Consider the following 12680-nt stretch of genomic DNA (forward strand, 5'->3'; position numbering starts at 1 on the left):
TTGGCATTGTATCTATTTTCTCTCTCTCTTTCTATAGACTGTATCCTGTTTACTGTCCAACAGTTTACTCTCTTGTTCTCATTTTCTCTCTATATCTGTCATTCTCCTCCTCTCCAGTCATACTGGCTGTCCTCTTGTGTTGCTTGTGTATTCAGAAAGGCAAAATGTGAAGTGACATAATAATAGTAAAGGGCCTTCCTCGTTCTCGACTGACGGATCTTCCTTTCCATTTCATCACACCCAGCGCTTCATGCTCCGCAATGAACTTATTGACTTCTACTTTGAAAATGACCTAAAGTATAAATCCTTGATAATTGAAGCTTCAGTAGGCAACACGTTTTTGGCAGCATTGGGCAAAAATTCCATAATACCTTTCAGCATATTGTATTTCAAAAGATAACTAAACTTCTTCTCCTCCTCATGGCTCTGTTTTCAGGCTTTAAGAAATCTAGCCAGTGACGGAAGACTTTGACCAATCACAGTTCATTTCAGAGAGAGTGTTCATATTGGCTTCTGATTGGCATTAGAAGTTTTAACTATGTTCTAGTGTTAAGTTAAACACGTCATAATTCCCTCTTTATCTACCTATTATTAGGGCTGTCAATGTTAACGTGATAATAACACCACTAATTTCTTTAATGCATTAACGCAATTCAGCTCAGTTTTAAAGCTAGTGTGAAGATATTGATATCATATCAAACTATGAAACCTAATGAATCCATTGGTACCAACCATGTCTAGCTTGTCGCGGAAGAGGTTAAATAATGATCCAACTTACGCTACATTTTGGAAAAACTGGCATGGCCATTTTCAAAGGGGTCCCTTGACCTCAAGATGGTAAATGGTAACTGGACTAGCATTTATACATGTATAGCGCTTTTCAAGTCTTCCGACCACTCAAAGCGCTTTACACTACATGTCAGCAGTCTAACACACCTTCATACAGTGATGGCAGAGGCTGACATGCAAGGAGCCAACCTGCCCATCAGGATCTAATCTAAATACCTATTCACACACCGATGGCTCAGCCTTCGGGAGAAATTTGGGGTTCAGTGTATTGCTCAAGATATGTGAATGAAAATGGGTTAAAGGGTTAAATAGGTTAAAATGTTAAATGATTTCCAATCATACATACATATACATAAAGCAGCATATTTGCCCACTCCCATATTGATAAGAGTATTAAATACATGACAAATCTCGAACAGATAAAAAATGTGTGACTAATCACGATTAACTATGGACAATCATGCGATTAATCACGATTCAATATTTTCATTGATTGACAGCCCTACCTATTTTATAATGCTGTGAAAACATCTCCTTCAAATTGTATTATTCCAGTTTCTCAACTATTTAGCCAAGTAGGACCGTGCTGCCCACCGGCTGCTAACAGCTATCGACGACTAAAAAGCATTAATGCCTCTCTCCCGATCGCATCCCTAAAAGATAACTCGTCATTTCAACATCACAAATCAGCTAAAACACCCCAACAGAAAACAATGCAAACTGATTTTGTAGCTTCACATTCAGTATACAGTCTATGGTTAGGACACAGACACCGTAATGTCATTGAGTCACGCAGTCTATTCTCAAAGGAGACCTGATAAAACTTGGTGGCCACAGAGTAACTTTTTGTGGCGACAGACCATCGGGCCATGGTTAATGTGGAACCCTGACATATAAAGAATATGGCTTATGAGCGAGAAAAGATGACAATGCTGCAGAGAAAGTGCAAAGCAAAGTAAGTCAAAAGGTATTATGATGAATACAATTTCCCTAAGAGGCCTGTTATAAGGACTCTGACTGTGTATGAACTCAAGCTGCAAAGCAGTCTTTATTCTTCACTGCATACAACTAAAGCTACATTACGTTTGTACTGTTGGCACTCGATTAACATGTCATATTTAAAGAAGGCTTATCTCTTCAAGTAGGTAAAAAGAAAAAATGTCCCAGATGAAATATAATCATGAACGTTTTCTTTGAAAGATGAGATATAAAGTAATAATAAAAAAAAAGTTTTGACACTGCTCCTTTGTTTTACTTTTATCTCCGCCTGCCCGCTCGCTGTCAATCCGGCGTTCTCTTCAGACTTTACGGGCAGATCCTCCACGCCTCCCTGCATTCCTCCAGCACCCTGATTATTTTCTAAGCTTTGATAAGTGACTGCTGAGTTTAAAGCGGATGAAAAAAGCCAAAGAATAAAGGAAAAAATGAAACCCATCAGAGTCGTTTATGGCTGTGACCTTTTGCCGCTCGGGCTGCACACTTTATTATCCCTCATTCCAACTCAGGACTCATTAGGAACAACGGTTTACTCTGACATGTGGAATTCTTCACACACAGCCACATAGACACAAATGCACATTCCAGGGTCGATGGTGGTTATTAGTTTGGCATTGGGAGCGGGAATGACATCATAAGGCAGGCGGCGGTAAACACCCTTGATTGGTGGACAGCTGAGACTGCCAAGAGGGGTGGGTGTCAGTGTTGGTGGTCCACGGTCTCCCACTAGGGCCCTGCCCAACGGCAACTGAAAGGAATAAGTACGGTTTCCCTCTCTGCTGAGGTCGAACAAGCATGTGTTGAACTGCTGGGACTGATTAGAGCATTTGGGCCTGTTATGTTTGTTTGAACAGAGGCAACTCACATCCCAAATCCTTTTTACACGACAACCTTGTCTCATGCATCATAAATATATGGTCGATGTTTGGTTTGCAAAATGAAACACACATTGGGGTGGGTTAATTTTTTTCAATTTAGGTTTGAAATGTGTGTGTTCCCGTGTTTGTGCGTGTGTCAGCACAGCACATTAGCACATTTGAAGGGATTCTTTAAGCCGGGCTTTCAGCCTTTTTGCAGTTCAGTAAAGTATAATTGTGTTGTCATTTTCACAAGCTTATCCTGCAGCAGCTTAGTGTGCTGGAAGAAAGCCAAGAGAGGTGTTACATACTGTACACAGCAGAGGTGACGAGAGAGGCACTGCGAGACATTGTGCATACACTTCTGTACATACTACAGAATATAGCAGCCCACACGCACACCAGTTCGTGAAATAGTCATGAAATGTATTGACTGATGACATAGTGTACATACACACCAATTTCCCATTTTTTTGTGATGGTCAGCACAAAATAAATTCTTATGTAATCCACACAGGGCGGCTGTGGCTCAGAGGGTAGAGCAGGTTGTCCACCAATCGGAAGGTCAGTGGTTCGATCCCCAGCTGCTCCGGGTCACATGTCCTTGAGCAAGACACTTAACCCCAAATTGCTCCCGGAGGCATAGCCATCGGTGTGTGAATGAGTATTTAGATTAAATCCTGATGGGCAAAGTTGGCACCTTAGTAGCCTCTGCCATCAGTGTATGAATGTGTGTGTGAATGGGTGAATACTGACATGTAGTGTAAAGCGCTTTGAGTGGTCGGAAGACTAGAAAAGCGCTATATAAGTCCAAGTCCATTTACCATTTACCATTACATAATTGTGAACCGGGAAGTATGAAGAACGCCATGTAGGGAGGAGGTCTGGGTGGTTGGGTGGGTCAAAAAAACACCAGACTTTGGCCCTGGAGCCTGCTGTTTGTGTCCCGTGTGAAACCAGAAGTCAAAGTTGATTTATTTATCATGTAACTTCCCCAATTAAGTTACAGCACTTCTGGAGTTATTTTAACCCAAACCGCGATCTTTTCTTAAACTTAACTTTAACTTTGAAAAGACTGGAGCGGAAATTGACACATGCGTCACTTGTTGCTGGACTTATACGTTGTTGAAAGTCGTGCTGAACATCATGAAAAAAAGGGAAATTTGTATCCATGTACACGAATCAAATAGATTAAATTGTGTGACTATTTTACAAACTGCCGTAAGAGTGTGTTGTATATACATGCACATTTACTGTATATGTATATTATTTGTTATTTATGGACGTACAGTATATGTATATCTTTAAATATATAGCCATACAAATAACTGTGTGAGTGGAGTCCCAAGTAACAACAATTTGTTAAATAAATAAAATCTTTTCTTTTTTTCCAAAAAAAAAAGAAATTTGTAATTAAAAAAAAAAAAATAATAATATATTTTTTGATTATATTGCATTAAATTAAGATTTAACTTTATCTATTTTTTCTCTTGAATGCAGATACATATTTTCAGGCTATGTTACATTATATGTCACTGTATTTATTTTTGTATTTGAATGATATACAATATAACAAATTGTTGAAATGCTGAGAAACCCAAAGCATTTCAAACAGCAACAGACGGCCCAAAACAATCATTAACTTATTGTCATGTTATTTGCTCCACAATGAAACACCAAAAACTGCAACTCATTATTATTTTCGTTATCTTTTACTCTGTCAATTATTTTAGTTTAGTTGAATAATCTTTTAGCCTTATGAATATTAGAAAATTGTGAAAAATGCCCATCACAATTTCCCAGAGCCCAAGAGGATGTCTTTAAATTGCTTCTTTTGTCCCTCCAACAGTCCAAAGCCCAAAGATATTACATTTACAATGTAAAACAGAGAAACATGACCAGCTTCTTGGCCAATCATAGTACATGAATAGGACATACGGGCAAAAAAATGCTGTAGTATAACTCACCACATGTGACTGTTGGATCGAGAGGAAAGGGGTGTGATACCTATCATACAGAGTGGATATTATGGTGGTGTTTTGGTGTTATATTTGAAGTTGGGGGCCACTGGTTTTCACATTAAAGGTCACATATTATACTCCATTTAAACTAGTTATTATAGGTCTCAGACACCTCCAAACCATGTCTCTGAAGTTTTTTTTCAAAAAAACAATCAGATCATGCATTCCAGCATGTCTCTATAACCTCTGTTTCAGCCCATTTCCAAAAGTGCTGATTTCTGTGTCTGTAGCCTCTGTCTCCTCCCACTCTGCTCTGATTGGTCAGCGTTTTCTGTCAATCAAACGTCCTCAACAACAGCGTCACCCTCCCCCTCCCTCCCGGAGAAGCTCTCTCTCTCTCTCTCTCTCTCTAGAGAGAGAGAGACGAGTGGAGAGATAGCAGCTAGAATAAAGTTTATAAACCACTTTAAAGTTTATAAACCAGAAACTTCACCCAGCGCACGTTACCGGAGGAATCTGATCAGAAATCGGCGACACATGATGAACATCTGCGGTCCAGATTCCAGGTTTTCCTGACGGTTTCTCTCAGGTAAATAATGCTATTTATAGCTCTGTTAGTTAACTCAGTGTTTACCTCATGCATCAACTCTGTAAACCGTAAACATACACTCTGTTTTACGTCTGTCTTTACAGATCCATCTGTGAGAAATGACCGACAGAATCATCCCAGAGGAGAGCAGACAGCTGTGGGCAGATGGCTCTGTTTACATGGAGATACAAAGCTAACCCGGTAGCATGTAGCTAACCCGTTAGCATGTAGCTACATGCTAACGGGTTAGCTACATGCTACCGCTATGACACGGTGTGTAAACACAGCGACCATCAGGGTGGAAAATAGAAGATGTGAAACAGTAGTCAGTTCATTATTTCTGCTAAAAGATAAATGTATGGAAGATCAGAGTAATGGTATATTATTTACAGTAGTAGCTGTCTCTGTGTTACCATGACTACAGACCACCGGAGCTTAGCTTACCATAGTTTACCAGAGCTGAAGACTTTCTCCTGTACCATGTTAACTTAACTGCAGGTGAGATGATTACAAATGCTGTGAATAATTAATATTGTCATCTGTCTACTCAAATAAAGTTTGACTGTGAAACAGAAATGTGTTGTGTTGCTTACAAGTCACTATTTACTACCTGTACTCTGCTACATGCATGACATCAAATATATATAATATATAAATATCATCTGTTTAAACAGTGTAATTACATAAAGCCTTTGTGAATGAACATGTTATATTTAGATGATGGGAGTACATGGTGCAAGCTTTTGTGTGGAGTATTGCAGCCAACAACAGAACAAGCGGGTTTTCCTTTCAGCATGTTTACTAGTAAACAGTCGAAATAACAATGGCGGACGCAGCTTGCTGAGCCGGCTACTCCGTGGGCGGGGTTACCAAGCCGGGGTATGGGGTGAGGGGGGTGCTGTTCTGTTTCACTGGAAACAGGAAAGCCATATATGGCTTGCATTTCTGCCTAATGACGTCAGAAGACTAGGAAAAAAGCAAATTTTTATTTCTGCACCCATTTCCGGACAAACGGAGGAGGAGAAAAAGAGAGAGGATGGTCTTTTATGATACTATGGTGGCCTGTAGACACACTGGGGACAGATATTGATGTTTAAAAGACATGGAAAAGTGCATTTTGCATAATATGTGACCTTTAAACAATGCTATATTAAGCAGCTGTGGTTGGTTTGTTTTAATGGGATGGTTCACCTTTCTGTTTAAAGCAAAGTGGAGGAAAATACATAATGGATCCAACATGTCAAGACAACAAAATGCAGGTGAATATTTTACAGAAAATGAGATTCCTAATACGGGGATGATGCATGGAACTGAACAAAGTCATTGCTTATGTTCAAACAAATTATTACTGGAAGAGACGAGGCACTTTATACAGCCAGGCAGCAGTGTGCCTTCATTTTATAGAAAAAAACAAACTCTAACCAGGGAAACATGTTGTCTATTGAATTGCACGGGGCTAAACGGGCCCAGAGTTTATTTTTCCAACCTTTGACTTTGTAAAACTTAAGGAAATGTGTGCTAGGAGGCATTTCCCTAAAATCTTGACTTATGTCTGCCTTGAAAGACACCTGATACTTCTCTCAACCTGGAAATTGGAAGTATAATCTTTCATCCATCCCAAGTCTGAAGTATCTGGATAGACTTTCCCTCTGTTCTGAGGCTCAGTCAGGTTTGGGGAGTTCAGCAGCCGTCTGCTTGTGTTGCTGTGTTATCCTTACATTTACATGGCCGTGTAATTGTTGAACTTAGCAGTGTGTCCATTCATTAGTGAGTGCTTACCTCCCTGGTCCCTCTCCTCATCTCTCTACATTAGCTCTGACAGTAATGACTCGCCAGGCCTAACCTCTTAACTGGTCTGATGCATGCTTGTGGCAAAGCCACTCTAGCAGCCCAGCTAAAATGGAAACATGCCGTTTCACTCTTTTCCTCTGTTCCCCCCCTCTCTCCATTTCCTTCCCTTCTGACCGTTTCTTCCTTTTATTTTAGAAGGAAAAAAGGGGCCATTCAGTCACATTTAAGGCATTAATTCGTTCACCTTTGCAGCAATATGTGGCAATGGTGCTGGTGCTGCTTTCAACAACTACAGGAACTAGGGATGCTCATTTTGAAAAATATTCTTAACTGATAACCGACCCTCGTTAACCGATTATTAACCGTTAACCGACAAGATTTGTACCTCGCATGCAGCGGTGTACCAGCTGTAGTGTATGAGCACCACAGAGACTGAGTCTCCAGTTCACCGTCCGGGAGCGTTAACTTAGCAGCTACGATGCTGCGTGTAGTGTCGCGGACATGCAGCCACTTTCCCAGTAAAAGTCTCCACCGCACATTTAGTTTAGTTTAGCAGGTTGTCAGCTGTGTGTCTGCCCGGCATAACTTTAGCGAGTGTCCAACAGTGTGTGTGTTTGTGCTACGTTAGCAGCTCTAGCATTGCCGGAGGCTTCGCGCTCGCCGCCGCCACACAGCGTAACTTTAGCAAGTTTCCAACAGACCGTGTGTGTGTGTTGGCGTTGAGTGTGAGGTTGTTGGTGGCGTTTTACCTGTGAATGTAGGTGTAGCAGTGTGTGTGCAGTTTAATTGTTGGTGAATAAATGCTACGAAACTACAACTCCTCTGCTCCGCTCAAGCGAGCTGGAGAGACGTCCATGGAGCATGGATGTATTAAGAGAACTGGATCCAGCGTTGGAGGCGGGGCCCCATTCGTTCCTATGAAAGTTGCTCAGTGGCGCATGAAGCCTAAATAGCTCGACTTCCGTCTGGAAAAGTACCAGGATCTTGGGCAGTAGCGTCTGCTCGGTCACATGACTTCGTCATGGGGTCCCAACGTCACGCCGTCGTCACGGCTTGCGCTCCAGCCTCGGTCTGGGTCTCATTCACATGAACGGAGGAAGGGAAATAACTCTGGATTCAGCTATTAGTGCATTTTACAACTTTAAAAACTTAATTTTTTAAACAAGGACTATTAGAGTGTTCATACTGGGGAGTTGATTCACCTAAAAAAAATGATCTGCTGAGTTACAGACTCTTTCCCAATGGAAGTCTATGGGAAAAAGTATTTTTGTGCCCGACAGCATCACGTGACGGACACGGAAGTTGCAGTACCGTCGTTTGGCCAAAACGAAAGTCAGGATCGACGACCGGCGCTCTTCCTGGGGGCTTGCCATGGAGAGACCAGAGCCAACTTCCTGTATCCTACAACTCCGGCTCTGCCTCTTAAGGTGGGCTGTTAAGGTGGACCAGCTTTTCTCCTTAAACTGTCGAGCCGCTCCTCTGAGCTGCTCAGCTTTTGAGTTAATTATTAATATTTCTTTTAACCGTTTTAATCGATAGCGTTAATCGGTTAAAATGCTTAACGTCGGTTACATTTAAATGGTTAATTATTAACATCCCTAACAGGAATCTTTGTAACTCTTGAATTTGAATGTGCACATGGCAAACCTAATATTATAGAAACTATGCTGTTGATCTAAAAGTGCTGACTTCTCACAAGGACTCTTCTAGGATTTAGGGCTGTCAAAGTTAACATGATAATAACGCATTAATGCAAATTCATTGTAGCACCATTCATTTCTTAACGCATTAAAGCAACTTTCTTTTTAGCTTGTAGGACAGTTTTAAAGGTAGAGTGAAGATACTGGTAGTATATGAAACTAGAAAAACCTAAAGAATCTATGTCATACTAGCTTGTCGCGAAGGAGGCTAAATAACACTCCAAACTTACGCTACATTTTGGCGAGGAAAAACTGACAGTTGTTGTTGCCTGTTAGGCTTGAGGTTGCTGTGTTATGATTTGAACCTATTTTTTTATGCTAAATGCAGTACCTGTGAGGGTCTCTGGACAATATCTGTCATTGTTTTGTGTTGTTAATTGAGTTCCAATAATAAATATATACTTGCATTTGCATAAAGCAGCATATTTGTCCACTCCTATGTTGATAAGAGTATTAAATACTTAACAAATCTCCCTTTAAATGTTCATTTTGAACAAATAAAAAATGTGCGATATGCAATTAATTGATTAATTGATTGAATTGTTAATTAACTATGGACAATCATGTGTTGAACCGCAATTACATATTTTAATCGATTGACAGTCCTAGTAGGATTATATCATTTCTAAAAAGTCACAGCTTTGATTCTTTTTTGTAAGCATATTGTGTAGTACTGGGGTTTATGCAAAGAGATCGAAATTAGGTTTTTTTTCAGTATCTAAAACATACTGTACAGACAGGGTCAGAAAATCCCAATAGTGTTTTACTAAACCATAGAAGAGTGAAAACAGTATGGCTACTGATGCATAACAAAATTGCCCTCCTTGGATTTGAACAACTACTCTGTATTGTCTAGCGTTTACAGAGAAATGTGCTTTAATCAAATAAAGTCCAGTCAGCTGCAGCCTAAACGCTGCCACGTTAATGACAGAGGTCAGGGGACAATAACAGGATATCTTCTCATCCACAGCATATACTGTACACCCTTTTAAGCTAGATGATGTAGCACACACATTCTGCGAGAATGATAATGATTTCAGTTTATTCAGATGTTCTCAACAGTCCCTAGCTCACAACCCAATTGAGCACCGATGGGAGAAGGTGGAAAGAAATAGGCCGCTATGTGAAATGACTAAGTCAGCATGGATAAAGACATCATACCTCTACAAATGTATTTATTTCTGGGGATGATCACAGTCCTATCAGGCCGGAGCTAATAAGATGATCAATGTCTCTGCAGCACAGCTGCGATTTCAACCACTTTCACAACTTCCGACCACTACACTGAAAATAAATTTATTTTTACAGTACAGTATGCAGCATATTTTCCCAGACAGAAATGTGTTATTCATTGCATGCATTTACAGTAGTTTTGGAGTGCAGTGGATTCTTTTTATGTAATCAGACATACAGTATAGGCTACTGCAGATTCACAGGAACATATTCATGAGGGACTTGTAGCCTTTAGGGCTCTTTTACCCTCACTCTATCCAGAGGGCGGAAAAGATACACGAGTTCAGCTATGTAATTCCTGACTGGACTGCAGAGATAAGAGAGCCCAAATAAATCTCCACCCTTCCAAATGGGTTCCAGTGACAGTGGAAATAAAGAGGTTTTGGTTGGCCAGCCAGATGACTGACGTCTTGGTGCCGTTCCCACCTCAGTGACCAGCAGATAAACCCAGGATTAGAGGGAGACACTATTAGACTGCCGCACGCGCACATACATACTCTCACACAAACATGCACACGCTCACAGAAAAATACATGCCTAAAGGCATAGTGTGTCCTCACAGAAATACATACAAGCACATACATTCATTCACAAATTCATACAAACGCAGGCTGGTATTTAAGCACATTCATGTACTCAATTCAAAATCAATCAAGCTACAGAATTATGATTCACATTGTTACCCAGAGATCCTGTGCAACCACCCTGACCAACCGCATGAGTCACAGGTCCAGCAACAAGGACATGATCCCTCACTGGCTTCCCACCAGCTTTACTGGAATGCACAACCAAGCTGCAGGTATATGGAGGTACCACTATCTGGGAATGAACCCATCTCTTTGTGGTAGCCGGAGACCGTTTTGCCCCCTCGTCACCCATGCACCCCAGAAATCATTATTTATCAGAAATGTTAGAAGGCTTGGGTGAAGCCAGAGGAGAAGAAGAAGAAGAGAAGGAAAACAGAAAGGGAAAGATGAAGGGAACGCCAGAGCAGAGAGTGGAAAGATGTTATCGGGGATCAGAGATTCTGCCCGAGCAGCGGACCTCTCTGCGTTGTGAACTCCTGGCGGCCTGACCTGAAACGATTCCAATCTGTCTCTGGCTGGAGGAAAGACATCCAAAAGGAGATAAAGCCAGTGAACAACTTCATAATGCATACACCTGTTTCCTATGTACACTGAGAAACAGAATGCTACAGGTACAGGTAATGTACTGCCATATGAAACAGGATAGTCAGACATTTTCCTGGACACAAACTCAAGATCAACTTTTGGCTCCTTAATACAGATTCATTCTGGCATCCAAAATCCAAGCAAATGCAGAGGAAAAAGTATAGTCTTATATTAAATGAACATGTAAACATTCCAGTATCCAAAGTCCAAACATTATTAGTCATTTGATTAATATGTAAATAAACAATAGGGCTGCACGATTATGACCAACATATTATTTTTATCAATATTGAGATCACGATTATTCATAGATTTTATTGACAAAATATTTCTATTGCTATTTCACATTTGAAAAAACAGAGTACTGCTTTCACTTCCATGTTATGCTACCATCCAACCATCAAAAACTCTAATTGTTGTCCTTTTACTTTGTTATTGTCATCTACAGTGGTTATTTGCATAAAAACACACAATTCAAATGATTAGGAAATAAATGAATGTATTTGTATTTAAATGTTTGCTTTGATTAAAAAAATCTTGGCATTAGTAGTTTAAATTGTGTATTAGAAGCTGCTTAGAGCTAGTGTTAGGAAGGTAAACAGGTCATAATTCCCTATCTAATATCTATTTTATATTGCTGTGAAAACATCTCCTTCAAACAACTGCAGTGTTCAAGTTTCTTGCCAAAAACTACATTTTATAAGATTACATTTGAATACATGTTATAATTTACCATCACCCAATACGCATTTTACCGAGTAGAGCTTGAACACATCGTAATGTGCTCCGTGCTGTCGGCAGACGAGCCGTTCACTGTGATTACTCTGAGCAGCATCATGGATTATCATGAATTAATTACAATATAGTGTCTGATTAAGTTAGTTGTTCCGAATGTTTTTAAGGTTGTTCCTCCATGGCTTATTTTGGACCTGCAGTTGTTACAAATTACAGCTTTATGTCTTCTTCACTCACATTGAAGAACTTCAAAACCGCCGAAATGTCGTATGTCTGTGTGTGTGTGTGTGTGTGTGTGTGACGTTACTGACTGTAACGCTGTGTGCTGACGTAAAACCACCATGTGGCTGCTGCACATGTGTCTGACCGGAAAAAAACTTGGATATATGGCAAAAACGAGCCGGCTTCGGTCGGCTGCTGATTGACGGTGCATCTCTAGCTGTTATTTAAGGAAGCGCTTGATTTATGCCGCCCTAACAAACACTTTAAGTGTCAAACAGATATAGAAAGATGATTATATAAGATGATATATATATATATATATAAAGCTAAAGTTTGTTTCCAATAAGGTGGGTTAAGTTACTCTGGGTAAGGTCATGTGAAAGATGAAATTTAAAAAAATGTATGACTTCAAACAAGGAATCAAACAATTAATCTTAAAACATAAATAGACTAAAAACACTGTTCTCCTTAAATAACAGAATCCTGCAATTCCTAACAATATGAAGTGAGCTAAATTTAACTAGCCTTAACTGAAGCATGCCATTACAGCAGCAGACATAAAACATTAAAACGATCCTATTTCCTCCAATGTATGGCCTTGTTATAAGACCTATGAGGTGGCTGTGCACACAAAG

This window comes from Sebastes fasciatus, chromosome 6 (genome assembly GCF_043250625.1).
Source record: "Sebastes fasciatus isolate fSebFas1 chromosome 6, fSebFas1.pri, whole genome shotgun sequence".
Classification (NCBI taxonomy): domain Eukaryota; kingdom Metazoa; phylum Chordata; class Actinopteri; order Perciformes; family Sebastidae; genus Sebastes; species Sebastes fasciatus.